This window comes from Rhipicephalus microplus, chromosome X, assembly GCF_043290135.1.
Source record: "Rhipicephalus microplus isolate Deutch F79 chromosome X, USDA_Rmic, whole genome shotgun sequence".
Taxonomy (NCBI): Eukaryota; Metazoa; Arthropoda; class Arachnida; order Ixodida; family Ixodidae; genus Rhipicephalus; species Rhipicephalus microplus.
In genome coordinates, this window is record NC_134710.1 from 353,353,967 (window position 1) to 353,375,856 (window position 21,890).

The 21,890-nt window shown below is 45.9% G+C and overlaps 1 protein-coding gene across 1 annotated transcript in view; it reads left to right on the forward strand.

The window, feature by feature from the left end:
• Window positions 1-21,890, forward strand: part of LOC119161145 (nose resistant to fluoxetine protein 6-like) — a 195,389-nt gene that overhangs the window by 154,597 nt on the left and 18,902 nt on the right. The gene's annotated exons all lie outside the window — the stretch shown is intronic.

Here is a 21,890-nt window from a genome sequence, read left to right on the forward strand (position 1 = left end):
GCGTCGGTAATAGACGCGTACTCGCCGGGTGGACAAGAAGCCCGTTAGAAAAGCCGCGATGGCATCGCGTGTGGCCGTCAGAAGATTGGCCCTCTTCTATCTATCTATCTATCTATCTATCTATCTATCTATCTATCTATCTATCTATCTATCTATCTATCTATCTATCTATCTATCTATCTATCTATCTATCTATCTATCTATCTATCTATCTATCTATCTATCTATCTATCTAGCCACCTACGGCTTCTATTTCCCCCGACCGTATGGATAATGGTATCAATACCAAAATTAATATGCGTAACATGACTGTATGGTGAGCATAAGTCCCTAGTCATTACGTTAAATGCATGATTTGTAAGTCAATAATTGTCATGACTTACATTTCATGGTCTTGCTGTTCTTGCGGTGGTTTTGTTCAGATGACATATTGCATAACTAACATTCCTTTCGCAAAACCCAGTGCCACCAGGTATCATCGTCCAGCTTCATACTTAATTATGGGCCAGGTTCCGTGCTGGAACTAGGACGCTGGAGTGGCATGTAGCTGGAAGGTTCTAGGTGCTCAACGCAAAATGGCTTCACATGGTTATACAGGCGTTCCTATTCGCCATAAATAATTAAATATGTAAGTAAAAGAAGTGGTTTAGCGTGCATTCACAATGAAAAATAAAATGTCTACCGACAGGATTGCACTAACCTTCTTTTGATTCCCAGACGAGTATTCTATCTACGACGCCATGCCAAAACACTTAAATAGGTTGTAAAACGAGTATTTATCCGAAGAACGTGCCATTTCGGTTCATGTTTACAAGTAGCACAGTCAAGATCAACGCGATTTTCCTTTCTAAATAACAATTGCGTCTTCATTACACACCGACGAATGGCTTCCAGGCACCTAATTACAGGAAGATATTAACAAGAGCGCCCAGTTTTTTGATGAATCTACATCTTCACTCTGAAAATGCCAATATGAACGGTAGGAGCAGCCACAGATGGTCGTATGTTTCTGCCAATACTTCTTTTTTTTTTCATAGTTGCTTCTTGCTCTTGCTACTGGTCAACATCTACATACAATTTATATAGACTTGTTTGGTACATATGCACGCACAAGATTAAATGTTGAGTCTTTTTCTCGTGGAACTGATGATAATGGCAGCAAACAAAATTAAGCCGAGGTGGAAGTAAACACCTTGTTCTCTAGCGCTTGTCCCTATGGGGGTTTTTAAGCACCGTCCGGAGAGAGTAAAGCATTTCTAACAGGAGGATATTTTTGAGTTGGGTGGATTTATGGGAGTTTTTTTCATTATTCAAAGATCTTTTTTGGTTAAGTATGAAAGGAAATTTTCCCATTCATAGAGAAAAAACATTTGGTCCGCAGCCATACTATGTGCAAGGGTAACTTTATTTACATTCGAGGAAGGACACAACATTGATCACAGTACAGAAACGTGCACCCAACATTCACGTAATTTTACAACACCCACACTCACCACAGCTTGTGGCTCGTGCTGCACACCCACGATTAATCCTCAAGGTATAAAGAGTTTCCCATGGATTTTTAGCCAGAATTTAAAAATATGCCGGAACACATAATGACGACTCGACCAAATGCATGTTGCTCACCGTTGCCTGAAGTTGGTCAGAGTATTTTTTGTGTTCTCAATTATTGTTTAACTAGATCTGTTTATTTACGTAAATTTTGAAGTAACGAAGATGGATAACAAATTTCAATGAGAAAGTTGTAGATCAGTTCGCAAAACGTCCAAATAGATTGTTTTGAACTTTATCACAGTTCAACATTAGTGTCTTTCTGCTAATTACAAAAACCTGCAAAATACAAAAATATCACATGATAACGAACAACACGATTCTCTTGCACCGGTTCATGACAGCGATAAGCAGTCACAGTTGTTATCGCTTTTGTGGTCGATAGCAAAACGTGTTTATCATGAAGCCACCACCATCGTTGTGGCCCTGCGAGACAGTACAATGCGGCAAATGCCTTGGTCTTTCGTACACGGAACGTTAAGGAGGACTAGAATCATTGCGCGCACTGGCACACGAGTGGGTTTGTCACGTGGTATTTTTTCTATTTTACGGGCATTTGTAATTAGCAGAAAAACACTAACACCTAAAGGGTATAAAGTTCAAAACTGTCTAAACGGACGTTTTGCAAACCTATCTACAACATTATCATTAAAATTTTTATCTAACTTTGTTTTTTGAAAAGTTAGGTAAATAAACACTTATAATTAAACAACATTTGAGAGCACAAAAATAGTCTGACTAACTCCAGGCAACGGTGAGAAACATGCAGTTTATCTCATCTTAATTACGTGTTCCGGCATAATTTTAAACTCTTGCTGAAATTACGTGAGACACACTGTATAAAGGAAACCTATTCTGACCACCCAAGTAGCTTTGAAGAGACCCTTCTTTTACTAAAAATTAGGCAAGAAACATGCACGGCGTAGGTTTAAGTTTGCGGTGGCGAGATGTAAGCACTTCAGCACACATGCATTTCATACTAAACCCGCCCAATATGCAATAACTTTTAACTATAGCAAATGGTATTTATCAGTTCGTGCTCTGTCGTGTGGGCTGCATTTGCATTAGCAATACTGTGTTTGACTCCGTGAATTGCACTGAATTGTACACAAAACCCAGGCGGCTATGCAAGAACACTTCAACGACCAATGACGCACATCCAGCAGCTCCAGCGATGAACCGAGCAACACCGCCACTACCGCGTTCGACGACTAGGCCTCACTCAGGAGTACGGCACTTTTATACGTTGAATGACAGCTGGCGATTACAAAATGCTTGCTGTTTACCATGCACAGAAATAGGTGTCCGCTATTCACGCAGTTCAAGCTACGAAGCGATGGACTTAAATGAACGAGACGGTTCGCAGTCGCGGTTCCTGTTCCTCGCATGCATTGCATGGACATTTATGCCGTACGCCGTTTCTACGTGCCTCTGCCTCGTTCGGTGCTCACCTGCGCGTTAAGCGCGAAACAGGCGGTGCGATTTCCCGTGCGATGCGGCGTGCGGTGCGATGAGGCGGCAACAGGAATGGTGCCGTTTCGTGACGTTTCATGGCAAATCATCGCATCGCACCACCGCGTAGCCGGTGAGGCGAGCATCAAACCAGCAAAATATTAGGAAGTTATAGAACCGTTTGCGAGCGCTGCGGTCGTAACGGGCGCCATATGAGTTTTAGAATAGCGCTTGCCCTGCTGCTATCCGCAACGCACAATCGCTGTGACACCGTAGCCTCAAAACCAGCGCTTGCGGGCCACAGGCTGGCCGCCATCACCGCACACAATTTTGGATTTTTGCAACCGGTCCGCGAACGCGAACGCCGACTCGCGTTACGACGCATGCGCAATGCGTTACGACGCAGCGAACGCACCGCAAGGGCTCGCGGTGCGCTATTCTAAAGCTCCCTATTTTCGTCGCCGCATCGCACCGCCGCATGACAGCAGCCAATCACAGTGCGACCAGACGAACGGCGTCACGCTGCTAGTGGTGCCATCTTCCTGTCGGCGCTCCCATCACCCGTGGTCCAAGCCAGTTCAAGCGAGTCGATGGAGCGGTGCGAGCGTGAATTCGCTGACATCGCCCACTGCGGCGGTGTGACAAACATCGAGTACATTTCCCTGGCGACGTGATATTGTTCCGGATTGAATTAAGTGACATCAAAAGTGTACCGTTTCTGCATGACAACGCCCATTTTTAAATGGTTAGCGAGATCGGAGAACGTGAGCAGCGATTCAAGATCATTTCGCAGGTAAACATGGCTACCGGCCTCGCGGCCCTATCTCGCTTCCCTTCCACTTTTTCTCGTCACATTGATGGCATATGATATGTGGAGTTTAACGACCCAAAACCACCATACGATTATCAGAGCCGCCGTAGTGGAGGGCTCCGGAGATTTAGACCTCCTGGGGTTCTTGAACGTGCACCCAAATCTGAGAACACGGGCCTACAACATTTCCGCCTCCATCGGAAATCCAGCCGCCGCAGCCTGGATTCGATCTCATGACCTGCGGGTCAGCAGCCGAGTACCTTAACCACTAGACCACCGTGATGGGGCCATAATAATGGCATCGAGAAAGTAATAGCGTATGCTAACGCATTACATACGAGTGCAAAGCTAAATAGTGTTATCAAAAACAAGCACTCGATGACGGGCTCGCGTTTGAACGGTGTAGGTGACGGCTGGCGCCCGCCATGCTAGGCCTACCTGTCACAGTAGCGAATAATAAGCTGTTGGTGCTGTTGCGACATGCTTGTCCTCCACGAAGGCGTTTTATTATTTATGTTTTATGAAACGAAGCATGACTGTGCATTGTTGTTTGTTTTGAGCTTCATTACGAGGATACGAAATCGTCCAATTGTGCATACCAAGGCACTGCATGGGGGCGAAGCCTGCCAATGATCGCTTTTTCGCCCCCGTGTGTCCCAAAATGTCGCATGCGGCACACCACAGCATGCGACGCCACACGCCACATCGCACTAAAAATCGCACGTCTTTCTCGCGCTTTAGTCATTTGACAGCATGGGCGTTGGCAAGAGGGTGCAAAAGAGGCACTTGGTCTCCTCAAGCTTCACCAACTCTTACCTCACCCAAGCTACATGAGTACTCTCCCTCTTCCCCAGCCGCGATGCAGCACTAGTTTCTGATCCCCCCCCCCCCCCATGAGAAAATCCTGCCGACGACCTTGTTTGGCAGCTGCGGTTGCAAGGCGCCGAAGACTGTTATTCGTGCCAGCAGCCTTAACTTTTGTGGCACATTCTTAGCCTCGCCGGTGGTCGGTGCTACCTGACAGTGCGAGCTCGCTACGACGCCGGCTCAATACCGACGGCATAGCGAGGTCTTTTTACAACTTAAATGTTGCAGCCGGTGAAATACCAGAGACACTCTGAGAAGCCCCGATCGGCGAAGTCGGGGCGAGCACGTCACCAGCACAGCTCTTCCACTGGTTGCCAGCGACCCTGCCGTGGTCGAACAAAGCCTACATCGGACCACTTGGAATTTAGACGGTGAAACTGCAAGAGCAATCGCTGACGGTCGTAACAGCTTACTTTCGTTACCCTTAAGTTATTCATCAAATTTTTTTTTGTAACTCGGCCCTTTAGAGAACCGTATTCGCGCTGTTTTGTTGCGGAATCAGACCTATGTTCATCGTGGTTCAAAGGTTCGAAATATCTTGAAACGTTCACGTTAAACTACAACAGTTCCTTGCAAATTTTCGCTGCACTGATAATTTCATTGCCTGTCAACAAATGCTCACACATTCAGCCACACAAAACAATTGTGTTTCACAGCGACGTGCAAACAGATGCCCGTACATGCACAGAAACACACACACGCATGCACGTCATGACCAAACATGGTTATAAAAACTCTCACGGGAAGTTAATGACCACGTAACCTGAAACTCCTTGGGGAGTTTAATAAGATCTTGTTGTTTATACACTCCGCCATTAAGCTGGGGGCGTTTTACGACGACATGTGCTGAGTTCACTCCATACCAGGGAGTAAATAATTGGGGCAGAGGAGCTTTGGGGGCTCATATGCTGGAAAAACTCGCAACTCGGTTAATATTTGCTGACAGTTTAGTAGTATACAGCTAGCATGCCACTGTGTAAATTTGCAGCTACGTCGACACCAACAAATGAAAAACCTCCCAAGAAAATATTATAAAATCTGCTAAAAAATAATGCAAGTGGGTTTGTTGACTAAGGCGTAACAAATTACCAACTGAAGATTGAGTGTTCATATGAGACAGAAAAGTACCGGCTAGTGCGCAGCCGTCCGCTTTTGGTGAGAGCCTGCGTTGCTGAAAGCGCGACACATCGATGGTCATCGTTTCTTTCACGGGCACCGCACGCAAAAGGTATGGTTGATTTAGCTTGACAGATGTCTAAACTGTATTTTGCAGTAATTCCTACACTTTGGAACTTTGCTTATCATAGGCGTACTAGCCGGGGAGGGGCAAGGAAAATGCGAGCCCTCCTCCCCCCTCCCCCGCTGGGAAAAGTTGGGGGGGGGGAGGCTGAGCCCCCTACTTTTGACAGTGGTCCCTCTTGGCTGCAGACTGGGGTACGAACAAGTAAGGCGAAGTTTTCCTTCACTACAGTAATAACTTAATTATATTCTAACGGGAGAGGAAAAAAGTTACGGGGCAATGTTACAACGTAGTGAAATGTTACTAACATTGCTGGTAAGATGATTTTGCTTGTAGGTTTTTGCGGTACGGGTCGCCTATGCGATGTTTTCGCAGCTTGCACTGTAGTATTGCAGAGGAGACAAGCACTGGACAGGGGCCTCATCAGATTACATCACATGTTCATGCATTTATTCAGCTGTGACTTGTTAATGTAGTTACGGAATAAAGCAAGCAAACTTTTTATGGACTGGCAAATAATTTTCTTCGAAAAGAGTCTATCACCACGCTACTATGTGGAAGCTGTTGTGAGCCGATGAGTGTGACGAATTGTTTTTCGATATTTAGGTTATTGAGCTATGAAACACAAAATTGTTTCCGCGTTAGTCTCTGATAAACCTGATGGGCCTTGCCTATGGTAACTTGAAAGTTGGAGTTATAGAGGCAGTAAAATGCGAAAGTGAAACACACCTTTAAATGTAATTGGATATTTACTGTACATTTATAAATGAGGGTTTGCCAAATGTATGTTTTAGTGTTTGGCAGCTATACCCCTGTTTATTGTTTATATATGAGTCCTCGTCGGCGCTTGGTACATTTTCACCCCGACGACTAACATCCATGATAAATTTCATAGATACACTATTGTGGTATCTGTAGATGTTAACCGTCAAAGCATAAACAGAGAAAGAAAGAGAGGCGTGATAGCAGGATGAGCGTCACATATTGGACGCGGAAATCGGGCCAAGGGCACTTTTCTTCGGCCTCAACCTTTCTAAGTGTGATTGAACTTCGTGGTATTTATTAAAGTGCGTCGTGTCACGTCTGTGTATACCAATTCATATAATATCTATATATTTTGAATATGCATGCAGTTTATTCATCACACACACACACGCACACACACACACACACACACACACACACACACACATATATATATATATATATATATATATATATATAGTGGGAGTAATAATTGAATGGGCCAGTTAGTCTTCGTGAAGGTATGGGATATGGCACAACGGGAGCGTTGTCAACAAGGATAAATATATTTATTTCCCAACAGTTTCGGGAGGGGACCTACCTTCATCAGGGGATGAGTTATCCCATATATATATCCCATATATATATATATATATATATATATATATATATATATATATATATATATATATATATATATATATATATATATATATATATATATATATATATATATATATATATATATGGCATGTTATCTTTTCACCCACTTTTCTTTCTTCTCATTTATATTACAATTGGCCTAATAACTTCCCCTATACCTTCCTTGGCAGTATTGTCTGTTAGATCTTATTAGTATTGTGTAAAACACGAAAAACGAGCCTTTAAGTATACACTTGTTTCCCTTATTCATTAACCAGGGTCTCGTACTGGCAGACTTGGTGCCTCTAGGTTGTATACAGTGGACTATTGGTCAGCTGCCAATCAGCAATAGGTTCACGTGCTACGTGATGCCAAACAGGCTCCAAAGAGTTTACCACACTCGCCGCCATGGCTACTAGTGGCGCTGACTGACACTTCCACGTTTAAATTGACATAGATACCCAATAAAGTGGCTGGGGGGATGGCTGTCGTGGTAGCTCAATGGAAGAGCATCGAACGCGTTATTCGAAGGTCGCAGGTTTGGATCCTGCCCACGGCAAGCTATCTTTTTACCCACTTTTCTTTCTTCTCATTTACATTACAATTGGTCTAATAAAGTCCCCTATATCTTCCTTGGCATTATTGTCTGTTAGATCTCATAATATTGTGTAAAACATGAAAAACGAGCCCTTATAAGTATACACTTCTTTCCCTTATATATATATATATATATATATATATATATATATATATATATATATGGGGTATAACTCATCCCCTGATTAAGGGAGGACCCCTCCCGAAACTGTTGGGAAATAAGTATATTTATTCTTGTTGACAACGCTCCCGTTGTGCCATATCTCATACCTTCGCGAAGACTAACTGGCCCATTGAATTATTACTCTCTCTATATATATATATATGTATATTAAAATACCACGGTTCAGCTGACGTTTGTTCAAGCGACAGCAAGATGGCGCCGATGATGAAGAGGCCAAAGCGAAGACTGATGATGGTTCTTGACAGATGAGGAAGATGAAGTCCATGAAGTCCAATGAATTCTTACACTAATTTTCCCGGTCGACGGAAGCGGCCAGCCTGGCCGCGAATCACGCTGTGGAACGCATACAATAGGGCGCTTGAGACGCGAAACGTGCACAACCTCTGTCCTGTGGCAGCAGGTTTGGTCAGTAGCGGCATTAACAGGTGTGATACGGTAGTTCACCGTAGGGGGTCTGTTCGACAACTTTGTAGGGGCCAAGATAGCCCGACTCAAGCTTCTCGCATAAGCCAGGTGATCGTGCAGGAGTCCACAGAAGTACGTCGTCGCCGGGGCGGTAGAGGACGACACGATGAGTGGCATCGTAACGATGTTTGCAAGCTTCGGTGTTTACACAGGCAAGATGACGGCATTGAGCAATACGGGATAGAAACTAGTCGAAAATTAATGGTGAAGCGTTGATGGGGCCAGAAAAGAATGAAACATCAAATGGTGATGTAGGTTGGCGTCCGTATACTAGGAAAAATGGAGAATAGCTTGTGGTTGGTTGAACTGACGTGTTATATGCATACGTAACAAAGGGAAGAATGGCATCCCAGTCGTGATGATCCGGTCGGATATACATGGACAGCATGTCGCACACCGTGCAATGAACTCTTTCCTTTAAGCCATTGGTTTGTGTGTGATAGCTAGATGTTGTTTTAAGAACTGTTTTTGATGCTTGAACAACTTCACTGAGCGTGCTTGAAAGAAATGCCTTGCCCCGGTCACTCAAAAGAACATGGGAGGCTTCGTGACGAAGGTAAATAGCATTCAAGAAGAAAGTTGCTACTTTGGAAGCAGTTTCTGAAGTGATCGAGGCCGTCTCAGCGTACCGGGTTAAGAAATCAACCGCGGTGACGATCCATCTCTTGCCGTCTGATGTAGTTGGGAGGGGCCCGAAGAGGTCGATTCTGATGACAGAGAACGGCTCTGCTGGGCAAGGAAGTGGTTGTAGGGTTCCGACTGGAGCAGTAGTGGGCCGCTTGTGGTGTTGGCAAAGTGCGCACGAGGAAACGTACTTAGCTTTCGTCGTGGAAAGACCTGGCCAGAATAATCGACTGCGGATGTGCTCGTAGGTTTTGTAGTAACCCAAGTGGCCTGACGCGGGTCGTCGTGTGAAGCGCGCAGAACTTCAGTGCGTAGTGCGTGTGGTACGACGGGAACCCATCGATGACCTTCAGGGTGGAAAATGTATCGATAGAGCACATCGTCCTCAAACCTAAATAGCCGGGGTTGTTTCCAGAGCCTGACATTTGGGGAATATGAGGCACCCGTAAGCCGATCGATGAGGTCAGTGCAATAAGAATCGGCTCGCGGGTGAGTGGTAGGTACTGACGGACGGGTGGATGAAGGTAGGGAAGAAATGTATGATATCGACGAGGCGTCCTCCGCATAGCCAATTTGACAAGGGGATGTGACGTGCACCAAAGACTGCGGCAAAGGGCATTGTGACAAAGCGTCGGCATCTTGGTGTTGTCTTCTGGTCTTGTAGATGACGTCAAAGTCATTTGACTGTAACCGGAGAATCCAGCGACCAAGGTGGTAGTACTTGAGACGGCGAGGGTTGCATTGAAATGATCTGTGCGTACGAAGCGGGTTGGGGGCAAGGCGGAGCATGATAGGTTCTTTGAAATGCTGACATTTCTTCCCTAATAATGCCACGCAGATCGCTAGAGACAGATCGAGCGGGAACGTTGTTAAAAGGAGGTACACTGTAGGCTTGTAATTCCTCATGAATTATGGCTCGAATGATGGATCGGAGCTCTATACTGTTTGCCAGGGGGTTCTCAGAGAAGTCGGGTCGCAGGCGGATTGACTGCAAGTTATCAGGCCACTGGCATACAAAGACGACATTGGAAACTGTCGAAGGGTTCTTCGCGGCGAAGGAATTGAAAGCGGTAGGTCCGATACCCTTCAGAAGGCGTCGGACAAGATCAGCTTCGGGCATGGTGTCGTCGATATGACGTCAAAGTACCAGCACGTCCTCAATATAAGAAGTGTAGGACTGACCACAATGTTGAACGCATTCTGCCAGTTTCTTGCGAGCAACTTCTGAATGGACGGTCAGTGTGCCAAAATGCGTCGGAGCTGGTCTTTGAAGGAAGACCAATCGCGGAAGTCACTCTCATGATTTAGGAACCACGTCTTGTCAACCTGAGAGATGTAAAAGTGTACGCATGATAATTTCGACGCCTCGTTCTAGTTGTTGTAGACACCTACGCGTTCATAGTTGTCGAGCAAGTATTCGACATCTTCACCAGGCAGACAGGAGAAGATTGGAGGCTCGCGAGAGGGGTTGTTGACCAGTCTGGGGTTGGCGGCGGGTGGTTGGGCCGGCGGGTGGTTTGGTTGGGCTTGCTCTTGCGCCATGGTGCTCTTCTGGCGTAAGAGACGTTCTGAACGGATCTCCGGGAGCAGGCTTTCAATGGAGAGAGGTCGAAGAAATCGTGAAGCACCACTACCACTTGAAATACCATGGTTCAGCTGACGCTTTATTCAAGCAACAGCAAGATGGCGCCGATTATGAAGAGGCCGAAGTGAAGACTGATGATGGTTATTGACAGTCCAATGAATTCTTACAATTCTTATATATATATATATATATATATATATATATATATATATTGTGAAGAAGAAAGAGCGTCGTTGGCAAGCAACATCGCCACCGCTTGGGTACTGGGTGCTGGGCTTCGCTCGCTCGGCTCGTGCTTATCATCGCCGCCATCTGCTTGACCGTTGCTCTTGCACGATCGTGTTTCTTCGTAGAACCACCGTCGCAACAGTCGTCAATAAACCCTTTTTCAATTGGTGGAAGGTGCTGACATTCCCCGTCGCCTGAACCTGGGTGCTGCCATTCGCCGTCGCCTGAACCTGGAGCTGCGCAACCGAACGCTACCTCCCATCATGGCTACCAACAACGCGCAACCTGGCTCTTCCACTCCATCCCCCAGCAACCCCGGCGTTCTTCGTTTGCGAGAGCCTAAGGTCTTTAGCGGAGCTGGTGAGACCGACGTGGAAGACTGGTTCGCTAACTATGAACTGGTGAGCGCTAACAACAAGTGGGATGACGCGGACAAATTGACTTACGTCATTTTTTACCTGACTGACGTGGCCGAAATGTGGTATAACAACCACAAAAACGACATCACGACGTGGTCCATCTTTAAAACCTTGTTTGCTGACGTTTTTGGCCGACCCGCAGTCCGCAAGTCCAGAGCCGAACAACGCTTGCGGACTCGCGCACAAAAGCCAACAGAATCTTTCACCAGCTACATCGAAGACATTATTGGTCTTTGCAACCGTGTCAACACCACCATGGCCGAGTCGGAGAAGATTCAACACATCCTCAAAGGGATAAATGACGGTGCATATCAGCTGCTCCTTGCCCGTAATCCTGCCACCGTTGCGGAACTTGTCACTTTGTGTCAAAGTTTCGACGAGTTGAGCAAGCAGCGCGCCCTGACTCGCCCATTTTCCTCACACGCCGACTCACTCTCCAGTCTCACTTCTGTTCCCGACCACTCACCAACCCTGCAAGAGATTAAAGACTTTGTGCGTGAAGAAGTAGCTCGGCAACTGTCGTTGATTCCCTTCACGCAGCAGCCACCGTCCTCTCGTCTGCCCTCACCACTCCGCGACGTTATTGCAGAAGAGGTAGCTCAGGCTGTTCCCGTCGCTGCCCACCAGCAGCCTGTGGCCATGCCTGTTGCCCATGCGCCGGCTATGCAGCCCGTGGCCGCGCCCCTTACGTATGCCCAGGTGGTACGTAGCAGACCCCGCCAGCAGCATTTGCCACCCATGTCTTCAGTCGCTCCCCAATCCGCCCCATTTTCGACACCTTGGGCCGCACCACGAGTCAGCGATTCCTGGCGCACTCCTGACAATCGCCCGATCTGCTACGCCTGCGGTACTCCAGGACACGTGGCACGATATTGTCGCCGTCGCTTCCAACCACTCCGCGACGCTACTCGGCCGTTACCGTATGACCCACAGCCCATGCACATACCTGCTCCCTATCCCTCACCGCAGTATGGATGCACTAACTTTCCTGAGTCTCGGTCACACCAGCCTCAAACTCACTCTCCCCGCTCCCCATCTCCTCGCAGGCGATCACTGTCCCCAATGCGTCCTAGACCCGCTTCCTCCAACCGGGAAAACTGAACGCCGCAGTTCCAGAGGCAAGAACTGCGCCGTCGTCGAAATGCTCAAGTCCTCGCACTTCACCAGCTAACGTCGTCGCTATATCTGTCGATGGTGTTTCTACCTTTGCCCTCGTCGACACAGGTGCTGCCGTTTCTGTTATAGCCGCCCATCTCTGCCGCTCCCTACGCAAAGTGACCACGCCGCTCTCTGGACTATCGCTTCGTACAGCTAGCGCACAACAAGTTCGACCTCTTGGCACCTGTACGGCCCGCATATTCATCCAAGGCTCTATGTACGTTGTCGAGTTCATCGTCCTTTCGGTGTGCTCGCATGACGTTATCCTCGGGTGGGACTTTCTGTCAAATCATCATGCCATCATCGACTGCGCACGCGCTGAAGTTCAATTTTCGCACCTGTGTGACGAACCTTTGCACGAAACCCTTGAGCGGTCGCCAAAACTTGTCGTGCGTGAGGACACTGAAATTCCGCCAGCCTCTCTTGCCGTTGTCCCGGTTTGCTGCGATGACTATAACGATGCTACAGTAATGTTTACACCTTCCGACATTTTCATGAGCCGCAGAGCCGTTTCCTTGCCTTTCGCTACACTCGACGTCACTGCGGGCCGAAGCAATATTTTCGTCCACAACCCCCTTTCTGCACCGCTTACGCTACTTGCCGGCGAATGTCTCGGTCGAGTGGAGTACCTCGATTCCTGTTTATTCCTTAACATGCCAGACGAATCGTGCAGTAGCGCCTCGACCGAACTTCATGCCCTTTCCCCACTGGAGTGCTCATCGAGTGACACCTTCTCGAGTTCCATCGCCGACACCTTAAGTGCCCATGAACGCGCCGAGCTTCTTAATCTCCTCCAGCACTTCGCGAATTCATTCGACGTTTCTCAGCCGCAATTGGGTCGGACTTCCGCAGTGCACCACTACATTGACACCGGTTCGCACCAGCCATTGCGTCAAAGACCGTACCGTGTCTCTGCTGCAGAACGTCACGTCATTAACGACCAGGTCGAAGAGATGCTACGCCATCGCGTTATTCGACCATCGCACAGTCCTTGGGCATCTCCTGTCGTTCTAGTTCGAAAAAAAGATGGATCGATTCGATTTTGCGTCGACTACCGGCGATTGAACAAGGTGACGCGGAAAGACGTCTATCCATTGCCGCGCATAGACGACGCCCTTGACAGCCTACAAGGAGCCGAATTCTTCTCCTCCTTAGACTTACGATCTGGATACTGGCAGGTTCCTATGGCAGAAGCTGATCGCCAGAAAACTGCGTTCATTACACCAGATGGCCTGTACGAATTTAACGTAATGCCATTTGGTCTTTGTAATGCTCCTGCCACGTTTGAACGGCTCATGGACAACACACTGCGTGGACTGAAGTGGTCTGTGTGTCTATGCTACCTCGACGACATTGTCGTTTTCTCTCCCGATTTTCCTACGCATCTGCTTCGGCTCCACCTGGTTCTGACGTGTTTAACCAACGCTGGGCTCCAACTGAACCTTAAAAAGTGCCGCTTCGCCGCGCGAGAGCTGTCCATCTTAGGGCACATCGTGTCCAAGCATGGTGTTCGACCCGACCCTGCAAAACTGCGAGCAGTCGCTGAGTTCCCGAAACCTACTACACTGAAAGAATTACGCAGTTTTGTCGGACTATGTTCGTACTTCCGGCGCTTCGTGCGAAATTTTGCATCGATCATGTCACCACTGACCAACCTCCTACGCGGTGATGCAGACCTTTCATGCTGGTCTTCTGACTGCGACGTCGCGTTTGCCACGCTCCGTAGTCTGCTAACATCTCCTCCAATTCTTCGGCATTTCGACCCAACAGCTGCAACGGAAGTTCACACAGACGCTAGTGGGGTTGGTCTAGGCGCCGTCCTCGCCCAACGCAAGCCGGGCTACTCCGAATACGTCGTCGCTTATGCGAGTCGCACACTTACTAAAGCTGAGGCCAATTACAGCGTCACTGAAAAAGAGTGCTTGGCGCTAGTGTGGGCGCTTCGCAAGTTCCGCCCTTATTTGTACGGTCGCCCATTCGACCTGGTAACGGACCACCATGCGCTTTGTTGGCTCGCCACATTGAAAGACCCTTCTGGCCGCCTAGCTCGGTGGGCACTGCAAATCCAGGAGTACGACATTCGTGTCATCTATCGCAGCGGACGCAAGCATTCTGACGCCGACGCCCTGTCGCGTTCGCCTTTACCTCCCGACTTGGCCTGCGGAACCACTGGTATCTCCATCGCATCTCTCGACCTCGACTCCTTTACCAGTGAACAACACAAGGACCCGTGGATCGCTTCTCTTTTTAACTGCCTTTCTGGATCGTCAACCACTGCGGTACCACGATCTCTCCGACGTCAAGCTGCTCATTTCGCCATTCGTGATCGGCTACTACACCGACGCAACTACGCCCCCGAAGGTCGTAAGTGGCTCTTGGTTGTCCCGCGCAGCTTGCGATCACAAATCTGCGCCTCCTTTCACGATGATCCCCAATGTGGTCATGCCGGAGTTTTCAAAACTTACGAACGCATTCGCCATCGCTTCTACTGGCGCGGAATGTATAATTTCGTTCGAAAATTTGTTATGGGCTGTCCTGACTGTCAACGTCGCAAATCACCGCCTTTCCACTCGTCCGGTGCGCTTCAACCGCTTCCGTGCCCTGCCAAACCTTTCGATCGGATCGGAATTGATCTCTATGGCCCTCTACCGACAACATCAGATGAAAATCGGTGGATTATAGTCGCTGTGGACCATTTAACACGCTACGCTGAGACCGCCGCCCTTCCAAGTGCCACTGCGCGGGACGTAGCATCCTTCATCCTTCATCGCTTCATATTACGACATGGTGCACCTCGAGAACTACTGAGCGATCGAGGTCGAGCCTTCCTATCAGAAGTCGTCACGTCTCTGCTTTCTGAATGCCATGTTGTTCATCGCAAGACCACGGCATACCACCCGCAGACTAATGGGCTCACGGAAAGATTTAACCGCACCCTTGGCGATATGCTCGCCATGTATGTGACATCCGATCATACTAACTGGGATCGCATTCTTCCATTCATTACGTTCGCATATAACACCGCGGCACAGTCTACCACTGGATTTTCACCTTTCTTTCTTCTTTATGGACGCGAACCATCCCACACCATCGATACTCTCCTTCCATACTGTCCTGACGCATCCGAATGCCCATCTGTGTCCGAAGCTGCCCGAAATGCGGAAGAGTGCCGTGAACTCGCACGCACCTTTACGTCTCGAGAACAACAGCGCCAGAAAGAAAACAACGTCGACTCTTCCCAAAGCCCCAGCTATTCCCCGGGATCACTTGTATGGCTGGCTGTTCCTTACCAAACCCCCGGCATTTCCTCAAAACTCGTTCCAAAGTACGAGGGCCCATACCGCGTTTTGCAGCAAACCTCGCCGGTGAATTTTCTCATCGAGCCACTTTCCCCATCTGACGACATGCGCCGGCGTGGACGTGACATCGTCCACGTCGCCCGCCTTAAGCTATATTATAGCCCTCTGCCTCCAGACTCTTAGGTCGCCAGGATGGCTCTTTTTCGTCGGGGGCAAATTGTGAAGAAGAAAGAGCGTCGTTGGCAAGCAACATCGCCACCGCTTGGGTACTGGGTGCTGGGCTTCGCTCGCTCGGCTCGTGCTTATCATCGCCGCCATCTGCTTGACCGTTGCTCTTGCACGATCGTATTTCTTCGTAGAACCACCGTCGCAACAGTCGTCAATAAACCCTTTTTCAATATATATATATATATATATATATATATATATATATATATATATATATATATATATATATATATATATACCAGGTTCTTTGAACGTCATTCACGCTGGACCCGACGTATTGTAGGCAAAAAAGGGGCGACGAAACTTTCGTGGAAGCGTCTTTACTAAACGTTTTCAGCTGGTGGACCAGCTGAAAACCACTCTGACGAAGGCTGGTCCACCAGCTGAAAACGTTTAATAAAGACGCTTCCACGAAAGTTTCGTCGCCCCTTTTTTGCCTATATATATATATATATATATATATATATATATATATACGCCAGCTGATGAGGTGAGGTAGGTCTGCCCCCCCCCCACACACACACACACTCGCGACAGAGCTGGTACGCCACTGGTGCGGACACAAAGGAAGAAGCGCCGGTAGCGCGTGCACTAACCCGCCCGGGACGATAGACTTAATTCTCGGTGGTACGGGGCACTGGGTAAAGCCGCGCTCTGTTGCGATGCTTGATGTTTCAGCATTTGAGTTTTGCAATATTTTTAACTGCTTGCTAAAACGGTACCTGAAGTAAGGAGAAGGTCAATCATTGCCAGACATGCATTTCCGGGGTGAAGATATTGAGCGAGAGCTGTTTCTCTCTCCTCTGCTGGCAGTATACAGCGGGCGTGCCAATGTACGGATTTGCACCGTTATATCGATACCGACAACTAAAAAACCGCCCCAATAACTACTAATGCAATCCGCTGAAAACGTATGCCGGTGCGTTATTTTACGAAGGTGTACCAAATTACGAACTGGAAATTGCGTGTTCTTACATACTAGTCAGAGAAGTTCAGGCTAGTGCGGCCGGCAGGTTTCGGTTGAAGCCTGCGTAGCTGAAAGCACGACGCATTGATCAAGGCGCTCCTTGTGTGAGCGCCAACACTAGGCAAAATAGTTGATTTAGGTTGATGGATCTTTAAACAATACTTTACTATTTTTCTCACATTTTAAAAGTGTGTACTCAAAGCAAGAAGCGCCGGTAACATATACACCAACGCGGCCGGCAGGCCTAATGCTCCCTGGGCCGGGCACTGGGTAAGACCACTCTCGACGCGGCTGAGTTGGGATGGTTGAAGTTTCTACATTGAGCTACGGGAAATTTCTAACCAATACCTGAACTGTACCTGAAGTAAGTAGAAGGATAAGCATGGCAAGACATGCTGTCACGGTGTAGCGGAATTGAACGCAGCTGTTTCTCTCGCCTCCGCTAAGAAACTTTGTAAAACGATCAATAGATAGCTTATTTGTGCCTCGTCAACATCGCGGCGTTAACAATTTCCTGTTTCTGTTAGGAGTGGCGCCCATCTCCAGGCCTATAAACGCTGCACATGGAATCATTACAAGAATACGCGACTGATGCAAATGTGGTGTACGTAGAGGCATGCAAAAACGTGCAATAATTGTTAGAATGTGTACATGTACCGCACGAATGACCAGTGTTATTGGCGCTGTGCGACTATTAAAGATATAGCGGTTTAGAAAGCAACATATTCAGTGTTGGCTACTAGGTTATTAACACACTTTTTTTCTCATTCCAGAGGATAACATTAAAAATTACGGTGATTTCGCATATTTCACATCATGAATGTCTTAGGTTTATTCTCCACCTCCAACATGCGAAAAATATTGTGGCATGCTCGGAGCCCGCTAAAGTAGCATCTCTCCGTACCATCAAATCAAGCGTTTCACATTCAACGATAACAAAACATACTGCTGCACCCCTTACATATAAGTGCACGAGACCCTGGTAGACGCAGTATTCACCAGCGCACTCCAGTAAAATTTCCAGTATTTTCAGCGCTTCCCAGGGTGTGCCAGCGTAACAACGGTCAAGTGCACATCTTGGCTTGTCTTTTGCGTTGCATCTCAGTCCTACCATTCAAAAAATTTTTTGACGGTGCACTTTGTCTCATATTGCCGCTGTCTTTGTCTGTGGAATGTTCAACGGTAGCCCCCTCTCAAGCTAATTCACGGGTGCCTTAGCATAACTGACTTGTGGTGAACAATCGTATTGCATCGTTTCAATAATGAAATTGCACGCGGTGTAAGTGTTGACTGTATTGAACGGAGAGAAGTGGCGAGTGCGTCAAAAAATACGATGCGTAACAAAAAAAATTCAGTCTGAATATTTATTTATTTTTTATTTATTTATTTTATTTTAATTGGATTTTCACCAAAACAGATACATTGGCGGAAGACGGGGAGACGGCAAAAAAGCTGCAGTTATTGCAGCTTGCCTAAGCACCATCCACCGTACGTCAGCAATGACAGGGTGAAAACGAAATACAAGAAAATAAAAAAAACAAATATTATAAAGCAGGAAACAATACAAACAGAAGACAAAGTAAATGACAAGCAAAACATACAAACAAAAAGAAATATTTCATAAACACATGAGCACAGTATTTCGCAGAGTAGGTATCATCGCTTTCGTGCATAAGAAAGGTACACAGTGAGATTACGCAAAAGAAATAATAACAAAAATATATAAAGGTACAAAATAAATGATGCAAAGCAATACAGAGTGACCTATGTAAACAATACGAATCTACAAGAATAGTGTTTGCACATTGATATTGTTTACTGTGTGAATTTTTATGTCTTGCTGCTCGTATGAGTTCATTATAGTAGGTAGCATGTGGCTAAGTCTTTGGGTGCCGTAATTGGTGCGAGATAACGGAATTTTCCACAGGGGTTTATATCGATGAAAGTAAACGGTTTGTGTATGTTCAAGATTTACAAGTGTCAGGAATGCGTCGAGTTTTCCTCTGTTTGCGCTAATATAGGATTGTAACAACCTGAATTTGTATATGTCATTTGCCTTAACAATTTTTTGTTTAACAAAAAGTTGTCCTGTGTGTTCAAGGTATGATATGTTTTCTATTACCCTGATTGCTCTTTACTGGTATTTTTAGCCTATTTAAATTTGTTGACCAAGTGTTTGCCCATACTAAAGCGCACTAGTTCAAGTGGGCATAGAAAAGAGCCTGATATAAGAGCCGCTTTACAGTTACGGGCAAAAGACGTCGACAGCAATTTAGAGTGCCAACCACGAGTCTCAACCTTAAACTAATGTGGTCTGCATGCTCATTCCAGGACATATGTTCATTAAAAACTACTCCAAGCGTCTTAATAGATTTGGTCACTGCAATTTTGTAGGGGCCTAGGGTAACATAATTTGGTACATGCTGGGATATGCCCGGAGCTCGGAAAAGGACACATTTTGTTTTTGATTCATTTAACATTAAATTGTTCTTGGTAGACCATTAACGAAGCTTATAACATGTGTTGGCCGCTAAAGCCTCGAGAGTACTGAAATCTTTTCCTGTAAAAAATAATGTGCAGTCATCAGCATATATTATGAAGTTACAATTTTCACAAATTCTGAATACATCATTTATGTAGTATAAACACCATACAGGCCCCAGGATACTACCTTGCGGTACTCCGGTTTTAATTGGTTGTGTGCGCGATTTGAAGCCATTTATTTCAACATACTGAGACAGCGCACTCAGATATGACTGCATAAGTTTGAGTGGTATTCCCCTAAATCAATCGCATTCTAATTTATGTAGTAGCAGTTCATGAGACACACAATCAAAGGCTTTACTAAAGTCCAAGTACAATGCAAGTGTCAGAAGTCTCTTTTCGATATTGAAAAGTATGATTTCTTTTTGTGCTAATAAGGCACTTTCTGTTGAAAGTTTTCTTCTGAAATCATATGGGCATTCGGTTAATTAATTGTGATTCCTCGAGAAACTGTCCATTCCATCATTTATTATTTTGTACAGACATTTTAAGAAAATTGGTAGTATAGATATTGGGCGATAATTGCTTAAGTTGTTTTTACCTCCGGACTTAAATATTGCAGTAACTTTCGCTAGTTGCATGTTGGTTGGGAAAATACTTGTTGATAACACTAAGTTGTACATATGTGCTAGCACTTCCGCTATGAGGTCCAATACATACTTTATTGGTCGCATTTGTATGCTGTCAGGATCACAGCTCCGACTATTTTTTATTTTACCGAAAAGCGTAATTACTTCAGATGTGGAAGTCGGTTCAAGAAAAAGTGTGTTTGATAAGTGAGTAATGTCAGTTGTTTGCACGCCCTGGCTGGAATTTCCTATTTTCACAAAGAAGTCATTATATGTTTCAGCAAGGTCGATGCCATTCAGTATCCTTCCATCTATTTCAAGATTATCGATTTTTGTGGGAGGGGCTCCTCTGTTCAATACTTCATTTACATTTTGTCACATGGATTTACGTTGCTCTGGACGTTCCAGATCAAAAATACGACTGTAGTAATCACTTTTCGCCCTTTCTTTTTCTTTATTCAATAGATTTTTAAGAGCCTTGTATTGAACCCATAGGTCCGCATTACGTGTTTTGACGAACTGCTGGTAAAGTTTATTTTTATGGTTTATCTGACGCTTAAGGTAGTTTGTTATCCAGGGCTTCCGCAATTTGCTCGACCTGTGATATGCCTTAAGAGGAAATGATTCGAAGTAAAGTTCCTTGAATATTGCAATAAAGTTGTTATATGCGTTGTTTGCATCTTCATCTGCCATTATATCATCCCAATGTGTCTGCATGATGCGGCACCTAAAGTGCTCCAATGTATTTGGTGTTATTGAATGGTACATGAATTTTTCCGGTTTTACATAAGCCAAATTTGTATGCAATTTTAAGAAAATGAATATAGGCAAGTGATCACTTATGTCAGAACTGATCACACCTGAAATTTTTTCTTCTGAAGTAGAATGTAATAAACATGTCTAGCAATGACACTGTAGATTCAGTAATACGCGTAGGCATAGTAATGGCATTTTTAAAAGAGTTGCACTCAAGCACGGATAAAAATTTAGTACTTGTGGCTGAGTTCTTTGAGACATCTATGTAGAAATCGCCACCTGCAGTAAGGATATATTCCATGACACTTGCATGTGACAAAAGACGATCAATAAATGTTAGGAAATCAGCTTTAGAACCACTAGGAGGGCAATAGACAGCAGCAAATACATTTGTGCCCATCTTTAGACACAGTGATTTGTAGTTTTTTGGGATAAGACTATATTCTTCGATTACTTCACAAGACTCAAGTGTTGTTAGAATGGCAACGCCTCCCCTCTACTCTCCATGCGATATAAAAAGAAGTGATTGTACTCTGGTAGCATGAAATGTTCTGACTCATCAGTATACCACGTTTCTGTGAACATTAAAAAGTCAAAGTTTGTGCCACACGATTCCAACAGCGAAGTGACATCATCCTTTTTGGTTGCAGTGATCAGGCGTTCAAATGCATCACTTTGAACAGACTACGGGCGTTTTTTCTAGATTTCAAAATGCGCTGAATGTCCTCAGCGAGGATATAACTAGCTGACAACATGGTTAAAAGATTCATTAACCAATACTTCAAAAGCTTCACTAATTAAGTGGCGCTAATTTTTTCAAGATGTCTTTCTCGACAGATTGCAACGTTAGGTGACGTCTCTGTGCGACGGGCAAAAATATTTCCGTTTCTTGTCCAAACTTCCAACCATGTTCACGCTTTCGTGAAATCACCATGCCCAGTAGTTTCTTTATTTCCGGAC